The sequence below is a fragment of the Podarcis melisellensis genome (assembly GCF_964234715.1).
Source record: "Podarcis melisellensis genome assembly, chromosome: 8".
NCBI lineage: Eukaryota > Metazoa > Chordata > Lepidosauria > Squamata > Lacertidae > Podarcis > Podarcis melisellensis.
In genome coordinates, this window is record NC_138540.1 from 72,858,490 (window position 1) to 72,873,772 (window position 15,283).

A 15,283-nucleotide genomic window follows, 5' to 3' on the forward strand; every position below is an offset into this window, starting at 1 on the left:
GCCCTAGTCAGCGTGGCCAATGAGCAGGGGTTGATGGGAGTTGTAGTCCACCAAGTTCCCCATCCCAGCTATTCATTATCTCAGCAAAGGTAAGATTTGAATTTGATTCACAGCCATTTTCACTAGATAGATTCTCATTGGTTGAGTACGGCCACTTTCTGCCTAGTGTTGGGAGTGATGGAGAAAGCTGTATCTGCTGGTTTTTCTGCAATTATCAAAGGCGTAGGTGGCCTATCAGGGGAAATTGCTGCATTAGTTGGGGGGGGGGGTTGAACACCAGGAATCCAATGCAGTTTAGATCCCCAAATCAACCTCTTCCAGCTGAAACAACTTTATTGGAAGGAACTGCGATTGTTTTCCAAAGCACATATTTTAAGGGAACATTGCATAGGGTTACAACAGTGCACCTCAGTTAGTGCTCAGATTGCAGAGAGCAGGCAGCAGTCTTGGCTGCTGTTTTTAGAAGGCTGGAGGCAGCAGGGTTGTGTAATATTTGATTAACACCTCCACGTACCTGTCACTCCACAATTCAAGCAGTGAGCCCAGACGTATTGATGTTTGTGAACCTGTGTGTTAGAGTGGTGAAAGTAGCCCACACTGCAAGGTATGGGTGCAAGGACCCCTGAGAACACGTCCCACCTCTAAATCTGCCAAGCACTGCTTTTACTTGCTACATTGCTAAGGGAGGAGAGGGCAGGAGGTAGATCTAGGTTCTCCTGGTGGACCAGTAAATGATTTGCAGTAGATCTGCAGGCATTTACTAAACGCAGTGGGAGAGCCCCTCCCTGCGGAATAAAAATCACAACAGGCAGGATAGCCAGTAGGCCTTGCCAGGATATGCCGAACCCTGCAAATGCCCCAGCATGCAAGGTGCGGATTCTGAGCCTGAAATAGAGTCTCTGTTTTGCACGCAGAAGCTGCCAGGTTCAATGCACAACATTTCCAGTTAGAAGAATCTGAAACTCTGGAGAGCTGCTGCTGCTGTTGCTGCCAGTCAGGGTGGACAGAACCAGCCTGGGTGGCCAAATGGCCTGACCTGGTATTAGGTAGCTTCCTAGGAAGAGGGTCTTTAAAACAGCCTCGTCAAGAGGCTTGGCAGCTGTCTGTGCCATGGGCATTGTAGAAGGGCAAAAGCCTCCAGTGGCCTTATCAAGCATTCTTGGCTCATGCAAATCACCAAAAGTTTCCTCGTAGGAACAGGGCCCTGACACGTCCTGTTGCTCCTCCACTCCCTCAGAGATCCAGACTGGGCCAGAGAGGACTTGAAGCAAGACGCTGGAGATGGTTCGAGGAGGCAGGAGCATTGTGCAATCCCTGTCCTGTTGCAAAAAGCGGTCGGAGCCGGAGCAGTGCATAGCCTCAGGTAATAGTTATACCTTGGGTTAAACAAGGTGAGGCCTGCAAAAACTGGTGCCTCCAAAGGCAGATTTTTCTAAAGAAGAGGTCCATTAAAGAGTCATCTGTAGGGCTGGGGATGCCAGCAGTGGACAGGACAGAGCCGGGGGGGGGCAGGGCGCCCCTTCCCCCCTCTTTTTCGCAGCCCCTCACCTCCACCTCTTTCCCCTTGTTTCCCCAGGGCCAGCCTCATGCCTGTGTGACAGATCTTTTGCCGCTGAGCAAATTTGCCAAGGGCTGCCACAATTCCCCTATTACACTGTGGGACAGACACCAAAGAATCCTGGGAACTGTAGTTTGTTAAGGATGGTGAGATTTGTTAGGAGACCCCCATTCCCTTCACAGTTCTACAGTTTCCAGAGTGGTTTAAAGACTGAATCCCTCTTCCCAGGGAATTCTGGGAATTGTAGCTTTGTGAGGAGAACAGGGGTCTCCTAACAGCTCTCGGCACCATTAAGAAACCAAGATTCTTTGGGGGGCAAATCCATGTCTGTTTAAAGTGGTATGATTCTGCTATAAATACATAGTGCAGATGGGGCTGTACTTAAGAGCATTCATTCTTGTTGCATTTAACATCCCCCAAATAACCAGAGACGTAGGAATAAGCACAGATGGCTTGAAACGCAGTGTGGAACAGTTCCCTAAATAGCACCGATCTTTCCCAGCTTCACGAGGGAAAACAGGCACAGCCAAAAACCCTCTCATGCAGAAATCTGATCTTCCTATTCCGGCTTTGTGCAGGTCGGCGTCACCTTTGCACTGATACAATCACAGAGGTAATGAAGCTTTCCAAGAACTGAATTTGCCAGATCAAAGCAGGCATTTTGCATGAAAGCTCCTCTGGAAGTTGAAGTATCCATATTAGTCTGTTGCAACAAAACCAACAAGGCGTGTTGTGAAGCCTTAAGGGCAAAGTGGTCTATTATGTCATACACGTTCATGGACTATAATCCCCTTTATCAGATGCATAAAGTGTTGTAAACACACAGAGGCCTCCTGGGTGCAGAGGGAAGGAAGTGAAAACAGTGAGGTCAGATGGCAATGAAACACAAAGCGTCATCTGTGATAATGCAACTAAATCTTAGCAGTGAGCCAATGCGAATTATCCTTGCAAAAAGCTCACTTGGATATTATCTAATCCTGCCATACCTTCTATATTACTGACAATAAACATAGCTAGCATTTTGCAGCTATAAAATCAACACATACCTGGCTGGTACTGGGAATCACCCAGTCTGTGGCAACCCTAAGCAAAACTTAAATGCTTGCCATTTAAGTAACCATTTACAGCACCAGTAATGAGCAATGACAACAGCCTTCTTAAGCTTTGCTTGGTTAACTAAAGCCCCTGATGCGGGAGAGGAAGCCATTGTCTCCATTCAGGCCTAAACAAATAGAATCAAACTTCTGAAGTTCCTTTGCTGAAGAAAAGGTGACTTTCAGGTCAACAGCAGAGAATGAGGTAAGACACATGGGATATAGATTACCTTCCAGCTATCTGCTGCTGCTGCCTATATGGGATAGACTTGCATGTCTGGACAGAAAAGATGAAACAGGCACAAGTCTGACATGGAAAAACTGGAATGTTCAGAAACCAGTGGGACAAAGCACATGCACAGAATTAGGTTTCTAGTCCATAAGATTCCCAGTGTCCCCTCCCCGCTTTCCTGAGTCAGAGATAAACATAGAGGTAAACAATTGGACTGAGCTAAGCTAAGGCTGATGCATCAGTGCTTATTCTTTTCAGTTCCATTGTTTCTTCCTTAGCAGAGCCGCCAGTTGTGTGGGATGTGAGGGGTCAGTGGGCAGCTCAGACAATCCTATCAAAAAACTAAACAAAGCACCAAAACAATGCGACTAGAAATGCAATGCAACAAAAGTCAGTAGACAAATGCATCCAGCTGTAGCAGCTTGAGGCTGCCTTGCTAGTTTGGATGTTGGCAGCTTTGTCAAACACACAGAGCCAGGTGCTGACTGGGAGGAGGGGGGGATCCTACAGTGCATTGGCACTGTGATGGCCTGGGACTTGGACTCGGAACCAGAGGAGACTCACTCTGCACCAGATCCTTTGCCTCAGGCATTCCCTGAACCAAGTCTGGGGCCTGATCCTGAAGAGTCCCAGTCTGCACAGGTTCCACTGCAACAAACACCATATGGGCCAAGTCAGGGGCCTGAGCCTGCTCTGGCTCCAGATGTGGGGATTACCTCATCGCCTTCAGCTGGGCCATCACTTATAGCTGGTCCACTGCCGGTTTGGTCAGGGGAGGCTGAGGTGGCCCCTGGATCTAGTAACCCACTGATGTCTCCTGAGCTGCAGAGACTAAGTCTGAGAGAAGGAGAGACCTGAGTACTCGCAGGAGTCATGAACAGGGAGGTGAGTCGCCAGGGGATCAGGACCGGCCGATACTCTGTTGGACTCAGCCCAGGTTGCAGGAGCAACATTGCTGTATGCTAAATCCTGCCCCTGTCCTTGCCTGGTTTGTACCTCGTGTCCTGCCTTGGCCCTGTCGGACTGACTCCTAGCGGAACCTTTGGATTCTGGACTGGACTGCATTTCACAGGTTACCCCTGGGCCCAGCACAGGCACTCAGGGAATATTTTTTTGAAGTACGGGTGGATGTAACATAGTAATTCAACCAGATAAGGCCTCAATTTGTGTCCCTTGGTTGATTTTGTTGCTTCTGTAAACACTCTGGTGAAATGATAGGCTGCAGAAAGGCCAGACCAGGAAAAAGCTGAATGCAGCTTACGGATGATTTGCCAAGTACCAACATACAGATCCACCTCTGGGGATCGGTAGGTCTGGAGAAAGTAACCTCTGGTGACACCACCAGCCACAGGGAACCTCTGGGAGCTAACTGTTTTTTAATTTTATTTTTATGCCGCACTCTTCATCCTGTATTTTTCTATCCAGTATTTTTATCTTGTGAACCGTCCTGAGATCACAGCCTGCTGGGCGGAGGTAATGGGAGAGAAGAATACTTCCATCATTCTATTTCCAGGCTTAGGTGGGGGAAATCACAAATGGATCTCGCCTCTCATTGAGAACAATATGGGGGGAAATCAGAATTAGCTGACCTACATCTTGGCCCAGCTTGGGGCCATGTCAGGTGGCTGAGATGCAATCTCTTCTTCTCCAAGTTCTTGACCAGTTGTCTGCTCACCTGTTTTGGCCTTACCAAAGATGGGCCAGGACCACGTACAGCAGAGGGGAAAGGGGTTGCTGGTATCAGACTTTCCTCTCCAGTATCAGAGCGCTCTCTTGCTCTCTCATTCTTCATCGTTGGAGAGGGAACTCCAACCTTTCCAAAGGACAACTGGGATGTATTCCCAGGGGCTTTCAGACTGTTATAATGAGGATGCTGGGATAAAGTGCACCAAAGTCAAAGAAGCTTTTAAGGCCAGTTTTACAGGAAGACACAAAGTTATATGAAAAAGGGGGTGAATATACAGTAAAGAGCTGGGGATGTGGAGAAGCTTTTATTTCTGATTCCTGTAAGTGTGTGTAGAGCCTTGCAAAGTGCTTTAAAACAGTGGCGGGAACTTTAAGCCCATGGGCCAAATACACACACACACAGTCTATTTCTACATCCCTCAGGGCTCTCTCCAGGGTATACTCCTTCCAGTGCTGCACCCCTCACTGATCATGCTCCCCCTCCTCCTTGGGTGCTTCTGCCTAGCTGAAATGTGTTCCTCGAACTGTGATAAAACACCTCTTAATTGCCCAGGTGGGGAGAGAGGTGTGCAGCAAGCTCCCAATGTTACATGGCTTGAGTGGAACCCTTCACACCAAGGCAAGCATCTCCTCTGTTGCCCCACCCACTTTTGGGTCCTGGCCACACCCACCACCTGTGTATGGGCTCCTGGGGCTTTGCCCTTTGCAGGAACGTGGCCCCGGACGTGCCTTTCCCAAACTTGGTTATCCAGCTAAGTTTGGACTACAGTTCCCATCATCCTTGACCGCTGGTCCTGCTAGCTAGGGATGATGGGAGTTGTAGTCCAAAGACAGCTGGAGACCCAAGTTTGGGAAACCCTGCTTTAAAGAAAGACATGATCAGAGAAGGAGGGAGGGGGGACAGTTGCAGCTGGACCTGGATCTCATCTCGGAAACAGCAAAAGCTGTAAGGATTGATGGTCTCAGAACAGCCTGTCCCTCCAGGGCGGTGGCTGCTTCTCGGATCACCTTCCTTCACCTCTGTATTGTGTGTATAGTTCAGCATATAAACAGCAGAGGTGGGGGAGCCAAGCCCAGAACACACTGTACCTGATGTACATACAAATGAACCCCTTGGCAGTGGAGCTAGGGCTGTGCATTCCTGCAGAGAGCATCTTAAGTGTTTGGCCCTGGGCACAGCTGCCAGGTCCTGATCTCTCTAGAGACCTGCAGGGAACATCAGCTTTACTTGCCAATTAGAATGGCATGGAGGCAGGCGGGTCCCCCCTCCCCCCTTGCTGAGTCCTGGAAAGAAACTGGCTAATGATGCCTACCTTTGGGACTACCATACCTCCTTCCTCTGGATTTGTTCCTAGCCTGCTGATCCACCCCCCCCCCCATAAACTGCATGGGGATGTTGCTGCTGGTTCTCACCAGTCCAACTTGCGAAAATAAAACCAAATACAGTGGTACTTTGGTTCTCAAATGCCTTGGCACTCAAACAACTTGGAACCCAAACACTGCAAACCCAGAAGTAAGTGTTCCGGTTGGCGAACGTTTTTCGGAAGCCGATTGTGCTCCATTTGGAGTGTTATGCTCCTGATTTGAGTGCCACACTTCCGTTTTGAGTGTTACACTGAGGTCTGTCTGTTTTGGCTATTTACAGTGGTACCTCTGGTTACAAACTTAATTCATTCCGGAGGGTCAGTTCTTAACCTGAAAGTGTTCTTAACCTGAGGTAACACTTTAGCTAATGGGGCCTCCCGCTGCTGCCGCGCCGCTGGCGTGCGATTTCTGTTCTCATCCTGAGGTAAAGTTCTTAACCCGATGTACTATTTCTGGGTTAGCAGAGTCTGTAACCTGAAGCGTTCGTAACCCGAGGTACCACTGTATTTTGCATTTTTGTTTTTCCAGCTCTTTTTGTTTTCTTTTTGTGACTCTGTGGAACCCAATTCACCTACTGGCTGATTGATTGTGTGACTGCAGTACATTGTTTATTGCTTTCATTATATGGATCAATGGTCTCGTTAGATAGTGAAATTCATGTTTTTAAAAGGTGTTGTTTTTAAAAGTCTGGAATGGATTAATCCATTTTGTATTACTTTTTATGGGAAAGTGCACCTTGGTTTTGGAACGTTTTGGTTTTGGAACGTACTTCCGGAACGGATTAAGTTTGAGAGCCAAGGTATCTGTATCCTAAAGAAACCATAGTCTCCAGTGACCTTTGCTCCAAGGAAAGCTGGAACCCCTAGAGTCTCTCACCACTTGGAGACCAGGGTGTGCATAGCAATAGCTAATCAAATTGTCAACCAATAGTTAGGAACAATCTGGGTAGGAAACCTGTGGCGGGGCAGAATTTGGTCTCAACTTTCAGTGGCGCCCTGTGCGAGTCCAAAATTTGGCACACCCCTCTCACCTCTTTGCTTCCCTTCTCTTCCCTACTTCATAGTTGCAACCTTTTGTTTATCAATACTCTTCTATGTTGTTTCGAAATGTGTTTTCTGCATCTAAATTTTGTTTCAGTAGCACATGTCTTGTTTTGTTTCTTGTAACTTTATTTAGTCCATATAGATCCCAGCTCAATTTTTAAAAATCCATCTTAATTTCTTATTTGAATTTAATCTGTTTTCTATGTTTAAGAGTCTTGTTCCTTCTGTTCTTGCTCTTCCTGCTCCCTTTCTTCTGGATAGTTCTAGATAGTTTCTTCTGGATAGTTCTGCCCATGTGATAGTCGTCCCCCCCCCCAAAAGCTCTTTCCTGTATTTCCTCTGAACTTATCTGCTCTGATTCTGAAAGGTCTCAACACCTTTGTTTCTTCCTTTTGTATGTAATTGAAATGCCTTCAGGAAGTTCCCACCTGAATGGGATGGCATTATTTCTCGAAGCATCGGCCAGAAAGTTATAATTGCTCCTTTTCTTTAACAATCTCATTGGTATCTCAGAGTTATGATCTTTTGGTCATCAATCTGGATGTGCTTCTGGTAATAAGGTAAGATAATAGGGTAAGAGACCCTTGGACGGTTAAGTCCAGTCAAAGGTGGCTATGGGGTGAGGCACTCGTATCGCTTTTCAGGCCGAGACAGCTTTCTGGGTCATGTGGCCAACATGACTAAGCCGCTACTGGCTCACGGAGGACCGTGACAAGTGCCAGAGCACACAGAAACACCATTTGCCTTCCCACCACAGTGGTACCTATTTATCTACTTGCACTGGCATGCTTTCAAACTGCTAGGTTGGTAGAAGCTGGGACGGAGCAACGGGAGCTCACCCCGTCACAGGGATTCGAACCACTGACCTTCTGATTGGCAAGCCCAAGAGGCTCAGTGGTTTAGACCACAGCGCCACCTGCACTGGTAGTGCATCTGCAGTGGCCAGTGCAGTGGAACCGGTCCCACTGCGCTACCTCCATCCCTTTGAATGTTACCCAGCTGCAGCTTCCAGTCATCCCTGACCATTGACCAGGCTGTCTGGGGCTGATGAAAAATCCAACAACATCGCTTGGACCATCACACAGGATTCCCCATCCCAACTCTGGTTCTTTACTTTCTGACTCACGCTAGCTTTTTACGAAGTGCGAAGGTGCTTCTCGCTGCAGCTGCTGTTAAACTATTTTTTTTACTGCTGTCTCTTTATCATTGTTTGTTCCTTCTATTGCTGGTGTGGGTGTTTTTTTTATTGCCACTGCAGTTTACTGCTTGGCAAGCCTACAGGAGAGAAGGCAGGGTATAAACATTCTAAATAAGCAAAATGCTTGTGAAGGGCATCTTTCTCGGGTGTTTTGAGTCTTTTCCTGAGTGCTTTGAATGGGAGAGGCATCCGGCCCTGGGGAAAAAGACTAAATGTACACACCACACAACCAAAGCCCATGGCTTCCTCCAAAGAATCCTGGGAACTTTAGTTTGCCCCTCACAGAGCAACAACCCTCAATATTCTTACTGAACTACAGTTCCCATGATTCTTTTGGCAAAGATATGTGTTTTAAATGGATGGTGGTGGTGTGATTATCTTCAGAGGAAGAGGCATGTTTTTCCATGTGAGAGAAACTCCAATTTTAAGAGAGAAGGCAGAGCTCTCGCTGATAAGCTGAAAGCATATTGCGGTGTGCATGGTCCTCTTTGCCTATCTGATATGGTGAGGGAGTGAATTTGCTGCCCCCTAGGAGCCTTCTGCCAACCTAGCAGTTTGAAAGCACAAAGTGCAAGTAGATAAAGAGGTACCGCTCTGGCGGGAAAGTAAACAGCGTTTCTGTGCGCTGCTGTGGTTCACCAGAAGTGGCTTAGTCATGCTGGCCATGTGACCCAGAAGCTGTACGCCGGCTCCCTTGGCCAATAAAGTGAGATGAGCGCCGCAACCCCAGAGTCGTCAATGACTGGACCTAATGGTCAGGGGTCTCTTTACCTTTAGGAGCATCAAAGCTGTGTGCCTATGCTGAACCTATGTGCTTGTAAATACATTCCAAACTGCCATAAATCTTCTAGAGGAAGCAAAACCCAGTGAGCCCTGCCATTCCTGGCTAACGCAACCTCTTTTTATCTTTGTACATGCTGAAATGGTACCTTTTGAAGGCTCTTTGACACATCTCTTGCAGCAGTGGGATCTGAACCTAGAGTCATCATGGGGCCACAAGGGCAGTGGCAGCTGTATTCATGCCAATCAGACTGGTGTAAGACAAGGCAGCAATGACGAGCCTCCCCTGTCCAGTCCAAATCTGGCCAGATCAAAGAGCCCAAGGAGGGAGAGCAAGACAGATCTTGAAGTCACCCCTGAGAGTTAGCACAGCGCCTGGACAGCTAACATATCACCTGGCCACAGTCTTCTGCACCTTGGCAAGATGTTTTGTATTTCTATTTGAATCACAGTGGTTATTCTAAATTTGCATCCACAACTACAGATTAGCACGTTCGGTTACCATGCACAGCGGTGTCCTCTTTCGCCCCTGCATTAATGAGGCATTCAGTGGCCAACCTGGTTCTATGCCAGTGGTTTTCCAAACCAAGCTGTGGGTTGTAGCTCAGTGGCAGAGCATCTGCCTTGTAGGCAGGAAGTCCCAGGTTCGATCCCCAGCATCTCCAGGTCAGGCTGGGAAAAGCGACCCTGGAGAGCTGCTGCCAGTCCGTGTCTGCAGCACTGAATTAGGTGGACCAGTGATCTAACTTGGCATAAGGCAGTTTCCTATGCTCCTAAACCTAGAGGAATTAATTTTATTATCTCAGGGTGGTTCATAGCATATGTTCTCTCTTAGGTGCAGCTCTTAAAGATGCCTTTGGGCATAGGCTCAGATCAGCTTCCAAAGATGCCTTTGCTCCTTCACCTTTTGGGGTTTGGCTGCAGGCCAGTGGCAGAACATGAAGATCTGGGGAGGGTGGTGGGGTCCACAGTGCCCTCCGGGAGGGTGCCTGCCTGCCTGCTGCCCCCCGAGAGCTTCCCTTCGCTCTGTCATTTCCGCTGACTTGAAATTCACCAGTGACCCCGGCACTTCTGAGAACAACCCCAGGCCCCTTTCTCGGCTGCTCTGGGCACAGACGGGACATTGTTAGGGAGTTCGATGGAGAACAAGCGCTCCATTGACTCGGATGTGAGAACGGCAGCCCCGGAGGGAGGGCAAGGGGGCTTGGCCTTTTGTTCCGGCTCCAGATGAGGCACTAGGAGCCAGCGACAAAACCCCCCCCAGAAAAGACAGGGTGGGGGAGGCACGGAGCCTTAGGACTGCTCCCCCCCATCAATCCCTCCTTGGGTGTGCTCTGACTGGGGGGTGCAGCCACCGTGCCTAATGAGAGCCGTGTTGTCTGGGTGGCTTTTAAGAAGGACAGGGAGAAAAGGAAGAGGGTGTTCTGTGTTCCAGGGTGGGGAGATGAGTCTTCTTCAGATCGGGGGGAGAGGGCAGGAGGAATGCCAGTTTGGAGGAAAGCAAGGGGCCGTTGCATTGCCTGATGTTGTCCCCGAGTCACACACAGCCCCTCGGAAGGGTAGGGGTGGCTTTGCATCTCCAGCCTTGGAGAATGGGGTGATTCAACTGGTGTTTTCCTGAGCCAGCGCAGCTGCATGCGGTTGAGCCAGAGCAATGGCCTGTGATGCTCCCCCTTGGCTGTGTGCCAGTTCCTGCAGGGCCTTTTGCACAGATGTCAGCGAGAGTTCAACAGGGTGGCATGCTCCAGGAAGCAGGAGGCCTCCCCTGCCCCTTTGCAGTCCCGCTCCGAGGAACAGAGGAACATGCCTTTTATAACCAAGTCAGACCATTGGTCCCTCTTTCGTCCACATTTGACTGGCAGTGGCTCTCCTGAGTTTTCAACTCCCAGCCCTGTCTGGAGATGGCGGGGATCGAACCTGAGGCCTTCTGCACACACAGCAGATCCTCTGCCACCGAGCTACAGCTGGGAGCCTGAAACACAGCCCTCTTTCATCTTTTTAAAGGTTACGGCAGTATTTTCACAGCACAGCTAAAAATGTGTGCCAACAGGCTGTGCCGCCAACCTTTGACTTGCCCCCATCTTTTCTTTGGTTAAAAAAGGTTTTGTGCCCTAAATAGCTGTTTCCTCTCCTTTCCTCTGCTTTCACGCTGGCAGGGGCCTCCCAGGTTGATTTCTGCTGGGTAGACAAGAGATGTTCAAGGTGGCTTGTGTCCATCTGAAAGGAAGCAGCGCTCAAGTGTTTCTTTCTACAAGGAAACTATGGTGATGGGCTGAACCATTTTTGGGGTTGTATTCCACAACTTAAAACCACACAGAAGAGCCTGGGTCTATTTTGAAATCGACGGGGTTTCTCCCTTGTGACAAATCAGTGTTTTCGCCACTCTCCTGACTAGGCTGGAGGTCTCCGGCATGCAATGTGAAGTTTGCTACCTGTGCTCAGGGCAGGCGCAGAATACCTAGCACAAACTCGGGGCAGCCCTTGTCTGTTTTGAACCCCTCTCACAATGTTCCAAGACCTCTAGTGGGAGAAGGCTGGGCCCACACAGAGAGATGGAGCCTCTTTGTTATATGCTTGGCGTAGGTTGCAGAATCCCTCCAGATTTTAGGGTGACTGGATGTGAAAGAGGAAAGTTGCTATTGGTGCAGTAGAGGTGTCCACCTCAATTCCCCTCTTGTACACACAGATAGTGAAAATACTGGAGTCCTATCCTCTTTTGCACCCACAATATTCTCTGGAGGTTTTTCAGAGCCTCTCTAATTGTCCTTTTCATTGTGCATTCATGGTGATTTGTGCTCAATAAAATGGTAGCGGGGTCATTTATACACAAACCCACTTTCAATACTGCAGAAGATTCTGGGGGTGGGCGTACCGCTTAATTTCCAATCAGTGCCTGTCTTGTAGTAACTTCCCACTGAAATCCTCTTAGCTTTCTGTACTACTAATGTTCCCAAGTAAATTTTCGTCCCACTTTTGTTGCAAGAAGACTGTCCTTTCAGATGGCAATCATGCAATAACATTGGAGAAACACCAGTCTGGGGGGAGCCCCTTTGAATCCAACCATTGTGCTAGCAGGAAGCGGTGCTCTGTGTTCTCCAGCGTTCAATTCCAGCAGCTGAAGCAGGGTGTTGTGTTCTCCCGCAGTAACTCTGCTGCTGTCTGAGAGCAAATCTCAGGGGGGTTGTTCATGCAAAGTATTTCTGGAAAGCCCAGAGGCGCAGAAAGTGCATGCAGAAATCTTTGGTGCCAGGCGATTTCTGTTCCCAAAGTGTCGGCTGAGGTTTCATTCCATTAAAACTAAAGCAAGACTCACCCACATATGCAAAGGAACTCCATCACAAGGCGTAGAAAGGGGAGATAGATAAGCCCAGGATTTATGTGGAGGGTGGACAGGACCCCCACCTGTTATCAACCTCTGTTGGACTCTGTTTAGCAGGTTCAGAATTAAATGTCTCAGCAACAGTTGTTTTAAATTACTTTCTTTTGACCCCAGGTGCTTAGAAAAACCTGTCTAAATCTTTCTACAATTTCTACTTAAGTATTTTTATTTACTTACTTGATTGGGGGGGGGGGCTGCCCCGTGCCCACGCCCATGGATGAACCTGATGCAGAAAGAGGAGGGATTTTGTTGGGCATAACAGAGGGATGCTAGCAGGCCTCAGAAGTGCAAATTGTGAATTTGAGATTGCAGGACATTTGCCTGTGCTAGACCCAAAGAGGGGCTGTGTCACCTTTAGAAGCTGCTGGGGAGAAATCCCTCCAGGCATTGCTTTGCCTGAGACACCCCTGCAATTTGAAAAGCCCTTCTGGTAATGTGTATTAACTCACTTCCTCCAGCTCTGGCACACTGGTGGTTGCGTCTAGGCCTTGAACTTCTGCCCCAAAGTGCCCTGCGCTGATGATGATATACCACTGCCTCTTACAGCTGAGCAGAAAAATAATTATTCATGTCATTTCTATACCGCTTTATATTTATTTTAATCTCCGGGCAGCAGTTAAGTCAATTTGAGGCACTGTATAAGTGATCATCATAACCAGCAAGTCATCATCAAAGCTGAGTGCCATGTTTGGCAGCCCCTGTTTATAAGCATCATAGGAAGATAAGATTAGAAGCGCTCTCCTGGACTAGGACAAATGTCCACAGAGTCCAACCTTCTGTTTCCCATAATGTGCTAGCCAGGGGCCCTGGGAAGCCCACAGCGCGAGTCTCCCTAGTCCTGGGACTTCCAAGCTCATCTGGTCGCTGCACCTGCCGGATTCCTGCCTGTCTTAAAGGCACAGCGCTTGGGTCAGCGGGGGGGAAACGTGCGCCTACGAGCGAGAGCGTCGGACCCGCCTTTCGAGCTGCAAAGGCCGCCTTTCTGCCTTGGATGGCGCCATGAATCAAGGCAGAGGCGCCCTCTCCGCCTTCCCTTCCCAGGAGAGGAATCTCTGCTCGCTCGCCCACAGCGTCTCCATCTTCCCGTCGCCGATCCTCTCCGGCTCCGCTTTGCTGGGAAGCGGCCCAAGGCACAGTTACGCAACGCGCCGGCCAGCCCGGTTCGGGAGCCAAGCGGCGGAGGGGCGGCCTCTAGTGGGCAGCGGAGGCGCCGAGCCACCGTCGGATCTCGGAAAGCAGCCTTCTTGGGGTGGGGGAGACAGGGTGCCTGCGCCTGATGACAGAGCGACACGTGCTCCCCATGCCCAAGGACTGTGCGGGAGATTAAAAAAACCCTTTCCCCCTTTGGAATTGGCCGTCCTCAAAAGAATCTGCCCAGAACGTGGTGGTGGAATGGATTGTACTATTTGAGAGCCGGCGAGGGGGCAGAGAGAAAGAAAACTTCCCCCTATATTTTAAGGCAGAGGTTCTCAACCTTTCTGGGTCCACGGCTCCCTGGACCAACAGCATTATTTCTGCGGCACCCCCGTGGGCTCAGGAGCAGTCCTGGATTTCCGTATAAGCTAAAGAAGCTATAGCTCAGGGCCCCACTCTCTTGGGGGCCCCCAAAAAACTAAAGGAAAACAAACAAACCTGGATGTACATTTCCAAAATATAAGATACAAAACAAATAAAACCTATATACAGCAACAGTGTTTTGTGATGTGTAGGCTCCAATGATGTAAGTAATGGGCCTCGCCTGCTAGCCTGCTCCCTAAAATATCACTGGTTTGCTTATTTCTATATATAGGGTGCCTACCTTCATCTTGACATCACCTTGTCAACAAAGGTCCATATAGTTAAAGCCATGGTTTTCCCAGTAGTGATGTATGGAAGTGACAGCTGGACCATAAAGAAGGCTGATCGCCGAAGAATTGATGCTTTTGAATTATGGTGCTGGAGGAGACTCTTGAGAGTCCCGTGGACTGCAAGAAGAACAAACCTGTCCATTCTGAAGGAAATCAGCCCTGAGTGCTCACTGGAAGGACAGATCCTGAAGCTGAGGCTCCAATACTTTGGCCACCTCATGAGAAGAGAAGACTCCCTGGAAAAGACCCTGACGTTGGGAAAGATGGAGGGCACAAGGAGAAGGGGACGACAGAGGACGAGATGGTTGGACAGTGTTCTCGAAGCTACCAGCATGAGTTTGACTGAACTGCGGGAGGCAGTGGAAGACAGGAGTGCCTGGCGTGCTCTGGTCCAGAGGGTCACGAAGAGTCGGACACAACTAAACGACTAAACAACAACCTTCAGTAGCTTAGGGCCCCATCAAACTTAAATCCAGCCCTGCTCAGGAGCCCAGTTATGTCACCACTTGCCTGCCTCTTACCCTTTTTCAAACACCCTGCCCTCTGCTCCCCTCTCCTTGGGAGTCCTCTGGGCAGCCGCTGCTGCAACCCCTGGTGTCTGAGCTGCCCCCCTTCCCCCAAAGAGAGGTGCTTCCTGACACTGCCCCACAGGGGCCTGGGACTTGTCTGTCCATTTCCAACAGTAAGGGCTGGCAGACTGGCTGGTGGGGCTTCCTCACCCACTTGCTTGCTTACTCCAAGGCTGCCTCAGCTCCTGGCAACCAGCCCCCCCCCGGCCAACCCCAGAGGACCTTTCGCCTGGGGAGCTTGTAGGCAGGGATGCTGCAACAAACAGCTGTTCAAGCCTCTGGGAGGCAGAAATGTGTGAGGGCATCAGAGGAGGGAGGGAAGGAAGGAAGAAAAGAGAGAGAGAAGCCAGTGTTGCCCGCAGCACCCTGAACACCATTCAAGGCACCTCAGGGTTCCATGGCACATTGGTTGTAAACCACTGTTTTAGAAGAAGAGGAGTTTGGATTTGATATCCCGCCTTTCCTTTAAGGAGTCTCAAAGCGGCTAACATTCTCCTTTTCCTTCCTCCCCCACAACAAGCACTCTGTGAGG